At 44.2% G+C, this 13,725-nt stretch overlaps 1 protein-coding gene across 15 annotated transcripts in view; it reads right to left on the reverse strand.

Annotated features, from left to right (window-relative positions):
* The window catches only part of LOC122978735 (nuclear factor 1 X-type-like), a 111,828-nt gene that overhangs the window by 28,516 nt on the left and 69,587 nt on the right, over positions 1-13,725 (reverse strand). The window lies entirely within an intron of this gene.

Below are 13,725 nucleotides of genomic sequence, written 5' to 3' on the forward strand. Positions count from 1 at the left end.
ATAAACAGGAAGCATGTGTTGGACTGAATGAATTATGGATATTTTAATAACCAACTATGTTTGACAATCACTGCAAATGAAACTGAATAACCATCATCACCATCACAGACTTGGTGCATGTCTCATCTGTACCTGTCTCACCTGTTTTTAAATATCTTCAAACTAAAACCGTCTTATTTGACACAAGTTTGACTCTATGAGGTTCAAACTTCATACGCCAGTTAGGGAAATGAGGCACCGCAGTCATCAGCAGGAACTTGGTTGAAAATATTATTCAAACCAGATTTAAATACAATTCATTAAGAACAAATTTAGCTTTGTTCTCAATTTCTTCTACTTGATTTTGCCAACATGTAAAAAGCCTGAAACCTCCTGCAGGTGAGGGAGTGAACTCTGAGGTTAAAAGTAGTTTCAAGTATGAAAGTTCCAAAAAATAATCAGGAAGAAAAAAATAAAATAAAATACACACTTTTGCAGAGTTAAATATTGTACTGTATTGTAGAGCCAAAGTAAATGAGACGTGAGCCAAACCTTTGAGAACATAAGACCTAAATTTGACATGCAGCAAGAAATACGACTCAATGGGATGCCATGTCTGTCTGTTCCTTCCAAATGTGTATATAAAGCAAATGTTTGTGAACATATTGGCCCTTTAGCTCTTGATAAGTTGAAACGTCGAGGCCTTTTTGTGGTGCGTTTGTGTTGAGAGAGTCAGTTTTTATAACTTCAGTGGTTCTTTGTGGCTGCAGCTCAATAACGGCAGCAGTCATTGGTTGCTGACAGCAGAAGTTCACTACAAGCTCCCGGGCAAATATCACGACCCCACCACTATCTACATAACCCCCTGTCATCACGGCCTTGACATACAGCACTGTGCCCCCCACTGTGGTCGCTTTCATTCACATATTTTTGTGGCCTTTCCTTCCATCTTGTCCTCCATTCTCATTTTTAGTGTGAAGTGAAATCTGCTCTTCTTCAAGCACCTCCATCCCCGTCGTACACTCAGCTGATCTTTTCTCCTCGTTACTCTACCGTTACTTGTTGCACTGTTGATCTCCAGGATGAGAGAGAAGAGAAACCAGTCTGTTACCCTGTCTATTAAAGCCAACCATTAGTTGTGGATTAGGCTTTGGCTCAGTGACCTGTTGGATTGTGCTGTTGACCGACCGGTGTGAGAGGTCAGACAGAGTTGCCAGTCTGTCACTCTTCGTGGCCAGCAGACAGCCAGCGGAGCAGAGCAAAAGCAGGGAACTAAAGCTCTGCAGATTAAAAACACATTCAAACGTGACTTCAAAAGCGATTTGCACCCCGAACACACAAAACTGAAAAACGCACTAATTAAATTTCTCCAAGTGTGGAAAAGTATGAATAAATGATTGTTAACATGGCATAAAACCAGTATAAAGGTCAAGGTGCAGAGGCGTGCACACAAACCAACAAGTGAGCTAATGTGCTGTGTAGCCGCATCGAACCAGCGTGTGTCTGTATGTGTGTGCAAGCATGTGTGTAACTACATGTATGTGCACAGCACGTTGGTTCACTGAGATTCCCCTCCTTGTTGGAACAAATGTCAACTCTACTCTCCCCCTCCTTCTCTTCCCCCCCCCCCTCCTCTCTTCTCCTCCCCAAAACACAGGATAACGCGGTACAGCCTCCCAATTGGGTTTCGCTTAAGAGGTTTATCGGTATGTTGCTAAACATTCTGACCTTTTTTTAATCCTTAATGCGCTTAAAATGTTCCAAACCCTCCTAATCCCCCTGGCTATCCCACACAGATGTTCACTCCGCTCTTTTATTGTATGTTATTTTATTATTTTTTTTTGTTTTTATTTATATATATTTTTTTCTGTTTTATTTTTTTAATTATTTAAGTCTGTGTCATATGAGGGAATATTTCTGTTTTAGTGCTGAGAAGTCATTATCACTGCTACTGTTTATTGCATGTGTGTGTGTATATGGGTGTGTGTTAATGCTTTTGTGTGTAAAGTGTTAACCAGATCCCCATGTGGTGAGCCAGAAGTGTGAACATGACCTTTTCAAATGTTTACTCTGCAAGAAGCAAAAACTTACAAGTTACTTAGAAGTGAAACTTAAAATCCTGAGTTAAAAAAAAAAAGAAAAGGGAAGTATGGAGGGAAGCTAAAATATTGCATTCTTTAGTGAAATGAAGTGATATCACTGTTTGCACGGTTTATATATTACAAGTCTGTCTACGTACAAACGTTTACACTGTATGTATGTATGGATGGATGTATGTATGCATGTATATATGCACGTGTGTGTGTGTGTGTGTATTTGTGTTTGTGTCCCTGTATCGCTGTGCCACTGTGCCAGGCAGGCAGGCTGTGTGGCGAGGTGGCAGAGTAGGGCTCTGTATGTGTGTGTATGTGTGTGTGTGTGTGTGTGTGTGTGTGTGTGTGTGTGTGTGTGTGTGTGTGTGTGTGTGTATGTGTGGAGCAGGTGTGCCTGGCCGCCCTGCGCAGCTTGCTGCCCATCTGTGCTCCCGTCTGTGTGCCGCCTGCGCCCACGCTCTGCCAACAGCACCACACCACGGCAAGAAGACCCAGGAGAGAGGGATGCTGAGAGACGAGGGGAGGGATGGAAAGAAAGAGAGAGAGAGAGGCATGGGGGGGGGGGTGGAGGGGGGGAAGGGGGGGAAAGGATGGAGGGAGGAGCAGAGAGAGGAGGGAGAGGGGGATTACAAGGCTGGGAGCGTGGAGGATAGGAAAGGGAGAAAAAGAAAGTGGGAGAGGGAGAGGGAGGAGGGGGTTTATGGGTCTAGAGAGTATGCATGAACTCGCAGGGAATGGGTGGAGTGGGTGATAGTGAGATGCGGGGGTGCTGAGTGGAGGTTTGGGGAGGTGGAGGGGGGGTATGTGGCTGGCTGGATGCCCATACATACCCCCGCCTCCTCTTTTATCCCCTTCACTCCTTCCCGTTGTTCCTCCCTCTCTCCATTCATCCTCTTATCCTCACCCCACCATCACCTCTTGGCTCCATCAGTGCAGATTACTGTGGACCAGTGTGACACAGCTACACAATATTCTGTAATGTTTCTCCATCACTGGGTTGGGACCCAACAGTGGGTTGCACGGGTTTCCTAAAAACGGGTCCCCTAACTGTTTCTTGAGACACATTTTATTCAAAGGCTTTGTAAAGTCACCGGGGTATTCCCAAGCTGATACAATAGAAGCTAGGCTAATAATTAAGCTGTAGGCCCAGAGGTAGTATCCCCACTACGGGATAGATTATATTAAATTAGTCTATCTAATGGCCTATAAAAATCAATTTTAGGAAAGTCTAGAAGTAAGAGCATGAAAAACAAAGGTACACTAACTACACCGATTTAAAGTCTTTCATTACTTCATTACATGATAAAAATGTTACCTTTGTTGAAAGAGTAAAAAATGAATGCATATATATTCTGCATATGATACATGAACTCATCCTCTTTTGAGTATCACTTAAAGAAGTAAGTCAAATATTCAGAGGGATGTAAAATGACTTCCTATGACAGTTCTGAACAGGATGTGTGGATCTACTGTGTGTGTGTGAACTAATAATGGCTCGGCCTGTTCTCAGCTATTATGTTGAGTTTGCTTTAGAGCAGCTGTCTGTGACTGTGACACCATCGTCTTGTTGAGATATGAAATTAAGCTTGAAGTAAAGGTTTTATGCTCGAGTGAATTTCTACGAATCCCTCCATTCAAACCCGCTTTTCATTTCATTCTCTTTTTGTAAGACAAGGCCCGAAAATTTTGTTTATCAAGGCTTAAAATATTTTGAAATACTTTTTCAGTCATATTGGCAGCGTTACCAGTTTCCTGTATCGAGCTGAAAATGAGTCATGGACTCAGTTTCCACATTCGTGCAATGGCTTGTTTCCTTAAATTAAAGCGTATGAAACAATACATTGTTTTAACATTGCCAGTATTTATAATGCACATATTAATAGAAAAACAGACGAAGTTAATAATACGATAGCGTTGGGATAATTCTTTTGTTTGAGGTATGGAATAACTACAGTCTTATTTCCAATGGTGAGAAGATATCCAAGTAATGTGTTGCAAGTTAGAAAATAGACAGAGGTTTGATTCTGCAACAACATATGTCACTCATATGCCATGATAAAAGCTGGGTTGTGAGAGATCAAGAGACTGAAGTGTATCCAAAGACAGTAAAATAAAAGTGACAATGGAATTCATTCAGCCTTATGAAAAGCTAAAGAAAACGGTAAATTCTATATATATTCTATATAAACCATTTGGTGGAGCAATAATAAGAGTTTTTCAGACAGGCAACGTTCTTAGTATCCCGTTTGGTTACTGTGAACATTGCTATGCAATGCGGTCACAGAGGCCTCCAATAATCATAATTAATATGGATTGTGGAGTGTAAATGGAATTCTGTGCTTTGGAGTCACGCTGACAGACTTGTTTTTGGACAGTTGCTTAAAGTCCTGAAGGAGCGCTAGGGCTCAGGGAGCCAGAATCCAACTTAAACAGACACAAGACGACACACACACACACACTTATACAAATGTACACCTCCAGTTGACACGTGTCAGGGAGAGAAAGTACACAAGGCCCTGATATGAAGTGTTGGTGACGTGGCTGATTAAATTTGAATCAATAAAACTTTAATGAGCAAAGTATTAGCTTAAAAAGTCACACTTACATGTCATGATGTGAGTGTGAATATATTAAAAAGAATGCGTTATAAAAGTGTCCCCAGGCTGATTTAATGTATTCAGTATTTATTCCTGTGTTGTGCATGTAAGTATAAATGTGTGTACTTTATATGAGTATTTTACATTCATGAGTGTACTGTGTGCTGCTTCATTACCAGTGGCCTGAGTGTACTGTGTGTGTGTGTGTGTGTGTGTGTGTGTGTGGCTGAGGCTGGGGGCCCCCAGCACGGTTCACGACCCAGCCTAACAGAGTGTGAACGTCCCCCTGCCGAGCTGATACTGATATAACTGTCCTGTAAGTGGTGTTGACACCAGCATTATTACCCTGTCAACCTCCATCTCTACTCAGCTTAAAGGAGTCAACCAGGGGCGGGGGCCCGAGCGTGTTAAGGACCAGTGTCTCTGCATTGCCCTGCTCCAGCCCAAATAAATACAGCTGCACAAAGGCCGGAAAGGGAAAGAGAAGGGGAACACAGGGGAGGGAGAAGGAAGGAGGAAGAGAGGGGGGTGGGCGGCAGCGGGGACACACTTACTCTCGCTGCTACCTACACGGCTCTCACAAGATACAAACATCAGTGACACACACACACACACACACACACGCACACACACACACACTTGAAGGGACAGCTGCAGTAGGGGGTTAGCACCACCAGGTGGCATTTTCCTGGCACATGGAGAGCATGGTGAAATGCAAATAAAGCAACAAGGCCTTGGGCCAGGCGTCTCAGCTAGCTCAGACTTCACTCTCTAGACTGTAGAGAGAAGCAGGCCAGGAACGGAGAGAAAGAGACACAAAGAGATGAAAAGGCAGAGAGATGTGATGTGAATGAAATCAAAGTGAAATATGGAGCCATGAATATTATTGAGATGTGAGTAGGAGCTTATCCCTTCTGCATTTTGCCCTTAGATAGCAAGATCCAACACATAGCGTGCACACTATCGTGTTCAAAGAAAGTGTTTCAAATCAAAATGCCTTCCGCTCCCCAACACTGGAAGCTGAGTGCTATCAAGACAAAGAGGCAGTTAGAGAGGGGCAAACCTACCAGAAAAAGTGCAGAAAAAGAGAGATACACAGATTTACAAGAAAAGAAAAAAATACATAGCACTGTGACATGATATATATATGTTTGCAGCAGAGCAGTAAAAGAATGAGAAAACTTTGAGGAAGAAAGCAGAGAGGAAAGAAATCACCAGGGAGTCGAAGGAAATGTATAGAGGACAGCAGATTATCTGTACAGCATTGTTTCAGGTTAACATTTGCAGGATTGCTTCATTCGGATGAATCACATCACCATCCACAGCAACTCTTACAGACTTGAGAGGAATCGGGGGGGAGTACAGGGAGTACGGCAGGAAAAAGATTAAACGCAGACAAGTGCTTGGGAGAATGGGACAAAAGTAAACGTGTACAATGCAGAGGATTTGAGTCGAGCTTTGCAAAAGGAAAGCTGGAAATGTTGCAGAGAAAGTACAGTACAGAGCTGGCGGATGAGGGAAGGCGTGTGTTGAGACTTGGATTTCTCCTCCCTCGGTCCCTCTTCCTGCTGGCCCAGATACACACTGTGGGTCTTTGTACTGAGGCTGTTACATACACTTCCTGTCTGGCCAGCAGAGGGGTGCTTTAAGGTAAGCCTCTCCCATGCTCTAGCATTGGAAGTGTCTTCTTTCTCTCTATTCCCCTCACTTACTGTATTTGACTTCATATTTTCCCTTTATTGGTGTTCATTTATCAGGTTTGGTTTCTTAAATCGACTTGGACCACCTGCTCTCTGCCCACTTCCTTCCCTTCACTATACAGTATATTTCTTTTGTTATTCTACATCTATGTCTCTTCTACTGGTTCTCTTTCCTCAATTTTGTCTCCAAAGCTCTTTGCGTTTCTTCACAACGTACATAAAAGAAAGTGAATTACACTAATAGAGCGCTGGTGCACTTGTACAGCCAAGGACATGTTGATAAGAGTGAAAAAACATCCTCAATACAGACACACACACACACACACACACACACACACACACACACACACACACACACACACACACACACACCCCACAAAGTGATACTGAGCAAGGTTGCCAACTCCTCCAAAAGCACCACTGAGATAACTGTGATAACAAACATTCTTCCTGCAGCCAAGTCTGTCTCTCCCGAGGAACACTTCAATGAAAATTCGCAGCAAATGTGCCACTTTATGAACATAACAATACATCAATAAGTCAGTTGGGTGAATGCACCGCACTGTAAAGCAAGAGACCCAATTACAGAGGAACTCTTAAGTTCTTTGCTCCTGAGAACTGCAATGATGAGAATACAAGAGAGAATCCATCCATTTCAATGCATTTGAAAATAATGATGGTTCTGTTGGGAATGCATGGGAGTCATAATCAAAATTATTTTCTTTTCTTTATTTCAATATAATATGAATTGAGTCATATATTTTAAAAAAGGAACAGTGTAATTTCAATAAAGTGTAAACATATAAACAGCAATATTTGGAAGTATGGAGCTATTGAGTTGATTGAGTTTCATAGAGACACAGGCAGTTATACAGGTATTGGACACTTGGTATTGGTCGGTATTGGACACTATTGCTCCCTGCTGGTTTGCACACATACCGTGCAACACTCAGTGGGCTGGACACTGACACAATATGTGTCTCACTGGGAAGTACGAACACTCCAAGTGACTCAATCCTGTCAATATGTGCCAAGAGGACAGAGGGAGGGTGGGAGGCAGAAAGTAAGAGGACTGTGGGAGATAGGGGGGTGGGTGGGGGGGGGTGAAGGGAATCAAAAGAAAAGGAGGAGCGGGGATGCTAGCAGGAAAGGAGGTTTTGGCAAGTAGAGGAGGAGAGTGTAAACAGTGCAGAATATAAAGGCTGTGTATATCATACTATATATATACATGGAGGAAAACTACAGGACAGCAAACTTGATCAAAGAGGTCATGCTGTCACGTTGACAACACACACACACACACACATACATACACACACACACACACACACACACAGCCACGGAGGAGCGGAAGGACATGGAGCGAGTGCTGCCAAGCAGTGGTCACCTTTGACCCTTTGGCACTGTAGTTGGAGATGATGCCAGCCAGACAGCGCAACGCAGGAAGTAGAGCAAACAGTGTATTTGAGTGTGCTTGTGTGTGTGTGTGTGTGTGTGTGTGTGTGTGTGTGTGTGTGTGTGTGTGTTTGTGTGTACACAGGGGTGTGGACACACACTGGCCAATCACGACCATGAAGTCAGATCGTATGAGCCAATGAAAGCAAAGTTTGACAAGGATGACAAGGGTTGATGTTCACTCATTTTGTTGCATGTCAATATGCATTAAGAGTTGGTGTTTGTGTGTATTTGTATCATCGTGTCCGTGAGTGTGTTTGAGTGTTGCTACGCAGACTGAGGATTAAAGACCATGTAGGAAGAATGTGGGAGGGGGTGGAGGAGAGGAGAGGAGAGGAGAGGAGAGAAGAGGAGAGGAGAGGAGAGGAGAGGAGAGAAGAGAGAGCTTGGCAGGGAAATGGTAGATGAGGCAGACTGTGAACTTGTGCCCTTGAGTGCCAGGTCTCAGGAGCTGAGCTGCCATCTTATCAAGTCTGGCTCATGGTGTATACACTTCAACCACACAAAAAAAACACACTCCAAGGAAGAGGCAAGAGAGCGCTCTCGAAAAGACATGACATGACATTCTGTAACGCTCGCGCACTTTTACATAAACACTCACGCACACAGAGAGACAGACACACTCTTGAGACAGTCTTTGTCCATTGTGTGGCCTGGTGCGGGGCAGATGGAGAGAGTGGTGAGGGGCAAAGAGTGAGGTCATGTGAGAGAGCTGGAGCCAGGCGCGACGGCCAGCCTGAAGTCAACCCAGTAGTGAGTATCACCAACAGGGTGACCCTGTGAGGATGTGCTTGTGTATGTCTCTGTGAATGTGATCTTTGATGCAGCCCAGAAGCACAGATGAGAGCAGGTGAAGCAGGTATGTATGTGTGCACGGATGGATAGAAAACTAATCAAACAGGGCTGCGGAGCTGTGACCCATAAAGGGACAGCTGGATGGAGGATTCAGTCAACTTTAGCACAGGTAACCCAACAAATACCATTAAAAACAGGGTTAAACTATAAAATACTTACAAGTAAATACGCAAATGAAGGAGAGGTGGGTTTACAATAAACATAAGGTACATGAGTTAGTGCAGCTCTACAGGAAAGACACAAAGTCAAAAAAAATGCAGAAACTATGTCAACAACCTAATCCAACAAATGGTGATGATGGTAACCCTCGCAGCTAGGATAGCTCTGAACAGCTTGGAGTCCGAACAAACAAGCGATGGCATCAACACAGACAAGTAGATAAACCAATCAGGATGTGGATGTACAGTAAAGCATACCACCATCTGTCTGGCTGTATAGGCACTCGCTAGGGGAGCTGCGTTGGTGCCACGTAGGGTCAATGTGTGCGTGTGTGAAGGAGAGTGTGAGTGAGTGAGTGAGCGAGTGAGACAGACAGATGAAACACACCTGATGTTTGTGACTGCTCAGTGGACTGTTTAGGTAAACACACGCTCATATTTTCCTCTCGTAACCTTTTGCCATCCTCGCTCTCTCTTTCCCCCCCCAGAAAAGAGCATTCAGTCTGGGCAGAGGACAGCAGGCGACTCCCAGGCTTCTGCCAGACAACAGAGGCCTACAGTCTTTTTTAGAGTTTGGATCACAAACAAAGCATGTGTGTACAGAGCACAAGTCACTAAAACACCACACACTCGACGTTTGTATGTGTCTGTGAGAGAGTCTCTGTCCTCCGACGGGTCGGCCCTCTCCAGCCACGTCTTTCTTTTTCTCTCGCTGTCTAACTTCACGTCGATCTTTCCAGTCAGATAGGCCTTCATCTATCTATTGATCTTGCTGTGTGTATGTGTGTTTTTTTGCATGTGTACGAGTGTTTATATAAGGATCACATCCCCCAACCACTTCCCAGCGCTTAGCCTGTAAGCCCATCCCGCTTAACGTCTCCTCACTAATTCTAATTCTAAAATCTAATTCACCTCCTTACCACAATCACCCCACACATCATCCCTGTACTCGGCCCCGGCTAAGCTACACACACACACACACACACACACAAAATATCTGATTGGACACATGGCCACTGGACCATGGTATTTCACTGTGCTGTATAGTTAATCCATGTTAATAGTGCTTTGCTGAGCTTCAGCCTATGACTCAATCAATTAAATTTAGTGTCACCCAACATCCAGCGCCTGGCCCAAACAGAAAGGTAGAGCTTCCACAGAAAAACACCTGATTCTCATTTTATATGAATACACAGGACACATGAACACAAACACAACCTTAATACCACACTTTATTATTCTCTTCACCAAATGAGCAGAACTCATTAAACAGACATATGAGCTTTTATCCACTCTATATAGAGCTATAAAACGGGAGGTAATGTGTGTGTGTATGCTGGGCCAGAGGTTGTGTGTGAGCAGACCTGATCCCCTGTAATCTAACCAGTGATGTAATGCCTGGTGCAGCCACCATAATATGTTACATAACCTTATAACAGGCTTATGTACCCTAGGGTTCACAGGGTTCACTCTGAGCGTGAATGAATGGCTGTTTTGTTCAGACCAGATGTATAATAATCAAGATATAAGATAATGCAATAAGCAGTAATAAGCTACTAAAATCTCATTGCTGAAGCCACTGAAAAATGACCACTTTTTTTTTACTGGTGAATATTTCGACTATGAAAAAAAAAAAAATATCAAGCACCTGCACTCCGCCCAGAGTATTTTCAAAAGTGTCAAGAGTAATCATGCAGCCTCACACTGAAGAGGAGCTGTTTTACAGACCTCCCTTCACTGAGGTCGAGTAGCTGCAGAGCAGAAGCACGTACACAAATGGCTACATTCAACCCCCCAAAATGGCTATAGTCAAATCAGTATTAACATACCCACTCACAGCATACCTCCTCGGCCCCCAACTGTTCTTAGCTCAGAGGGAAAAGCTTTTGATTTGGTTGTGACTGGCAGCTCATGTAAACACTGCATCAGCTAGTGAGCGATAGTGGAGACCGGGAGAGAGTTGAACGCCTGCCAAAAGCTGCAAAGCCAAGTTTGGCCCTATAGCGCTGTGTGTGTGTGTGTGTGTGTGTGTGTGTGTGTGTGTGTGTGTGTGTGTGCGGTGAAAAGAGGGTTTGTGTGTGTGCATACAGTATGTGAGCACATGTGTGTCTGTGTTTAACCCATTTACGTAACAGACGGGGTCCCTGGGTTCAAGCAAATTTAAAGACTGAGCAAGCAAGCAAGAAAGGCAGAGAGAAAAAGAAGTAGAGGAAGGAGCTATAGGGGGAGGGCGAACGAGGGGGGGGAAGGCGAGCGAGTTCTGCCAGAATAAAAAAAAAAAAAAAAAGTAGGGATGAGGTGGGTCGAGAATTGTGAGGGAAGACAGCAAGAAGGCAGGAAGGAAAATGTAGGAGCAGAGACTTCATGGTGGATAAAGGAAGAAAGAGAGAAGGAACTCTAAATTTTCCGTTGTCTCCCGTGTTTCCGAGCACAGAGCCTTTACTAAAAACGTAAAAGGCACAAAGCAACAGGCACCTGACAAAGGGATTTTGAAGGATGAAGTTTGACGGAGCAGACTTTCGAGGCCAGACACCAGTCTGCTTGGACGACACTCTGCAAAGAGATTAGGACACTAAGATGTAGCCCTTGACAGTGAGGAGGGGAAAGAGACAGACACAGAAGAGTGTGAGAAAGTGTCAGGAGAACGAGAGACAAACGAAGAAAGAAGGCGAACCGGGGGGACAGAAAAGAGAGAGAGGGAACAAAAAAGCATGAAAGTGAGAGAGAGAGAGAGAGAGGAGAAACAAGATAGAGACAGGGTGGAAGAGAGAGAGAAAGAGAGAAAAAAGAGAGAAGCATGAAGGCTTGTTTCTGGTGGGACTCCAAGAGCCAGCATCTGTTTGGCTGGGGCTCAGAAAAGTCTAGTGTTTCACCCTGCAGCGCCCGGGGGAATGCTATTCCAGGCTGCATGGGCTTCTATGAAAAACAGCTTTATGTGGAAAAGGGGAGATTGAGGGAACCGGAGAAAGAGAGGCAACAAGGGAAGGAAGGAGAGCAGGAGTGAGAGGAAGGAGGGAGGGAGGGAAGGAGAGGAAGAGAGAGAAAGTGGGAAAAGAAAAGGGGTGACATGAGGGGGAGAGATGAAATTAGGGAAGAGTGGAGTCTGAGTGAGGGGAGGAAGATGAATGACAAAGAGCGATGCCTTCTGAGAGATTTAGAAAATGACAAAAAAGTGAAAATGAGAAAAAGAACAGAAACAAAGCAGAGAGGAAATGAGGGCCGTGCTTTCTTCTGTCAATTTCACCTGTTCACAATCCTTATTCAAGCCCACACCAACCCCCTGCTCATTCTAAACAAGAAAAAAAAAAAAAGTGGGGGTGGGGGGGTAATGAGGCAACCCCACACACACACACACACACACACACACACACACTGTCCCTCCTCGGCATCTGGGCTAGGCCAGCTGTGTTGTGGCTCTCAGCCGCAGGCCTCCTCACCTGTCAGTCAGACGGCTGAAACCTCCCAAGGGACAACAAACAGCTGGCAGACAGGTGCCGCTGCTGTCTACCTCCCATAGCAGCACCTGTGTGTCTCAGTGTGTGTGTGTGTGTGTGGATGTATATACTGGTGCACTGATAACTGGGTGTATACGTTTCAGACAGGAACAAACAAACATATCAGAGCACATCTGAGGTGGCTTTTTCTTAGAAAGAGAGACATATAGGCAGCCCTTCAGTATCTGGTTGCAAAAGCCAAAAACCACTGCGCTCAACAGCGAAGCGAGATATGATGTATGATGCTGGTACCGTGTGTGTGTGTTGGGGAGGGGAGGGTTATGGTATTAAAGCGGGGGCCCTGGGCTTAATCAAAAGCAGAGGCACTTTCCCCTGGAAAAACAATGAGGGAAAGCAAAGTTTACATGAGCTAATTGACAGAGAGAGAGGGAGGGAGGGGAGGAAGGAGAGATGGATGGACGAGTGAGGGAAGTTAGAAGGGAAGAAAATAAACATACAGGGGAGTTAGAGCATGGAGATAGATGGAGGGAACGAGAGAGAGAGAGAGAAAGAATGGCGCGTCAGTGTGACGGAATGAAATAATGAAAATGTGCTTTTCATTTCTGGATACCCTACCACCACCACCCTTTCTGTCTCAACCCTATATTACTCTTTCCTGTACTTCCCCTCCATCTGCTCCAGTGTGAGTCTACGCTGTGATATTTTATCCTTTCTGTGATACGTTCTGTTCTTTAAAAGCATGATTCTTATGTATGTTAATGTACATTGAATTCTACAGTATGACACTCTCCCCTCTCTCTCTCTCTCTGTCTCTCTTTTTCTAACTCCCTCTAGATCCCGCTGGAACACATAAGCCTGTACTATCCCTGTACTATCAGCTTTGGGGGGATTTCAGTCATTTTAAGGCATTTCACCGGTCTGGATTGATGTTGAGCAAAGCAGCTCCCAAAACCACCAAACCCTCACATAAAGCTTACAGGGTTGGCTGAGGACAGACCAAAGAGAGACACAGAGAGACGGTTGTGGCGAGGTGTGAGATGACCGGAGGCCTTGAAAGTCTTGTGACTCTAATGTGGAAAAGTTACCAGATTGATGCCAGTCCGGCAGTTTTCCTGGTCAAAGTGTTGAGGTTTTAACTGGGAGCAGGGTGGGCTGATATAAAACTTTTAGCAGCTGTTAATTTAGGAAATTGGCCAATTAAGAGGAGGATTACAGTAAATTTACAGAGGATCATTTGTAATAATGACACATCTTTATCTAGATTGTCTCAGATTTTCAGATGACTGTATTATTAAATACTGTTTTCTATAAGATTAAAGGATAATGATGACATTATTCTGTCTTTCTTACCAACTTCCCTTCCCTGTGACACTCAGTCCTAAGAGCATTCGGTCCTTATGAAGATGTACTTTTTTTAAAATGTATTTTTATTT

Source organism: Thunnus albacares, chromosome 3 (genome assembly GCF_914725855.1).
Source record: "Thunnus albacares chromosome 3, fThuAlb1.1, whole genome shotgun sequence".
Taxonomy (NCBI): domain Eukaryota; kingdom Metazoa; phylum Chordata; class Actinopteri; order Scombriformes; family Scombridae; genus Thunnus; species Thunnus albacares.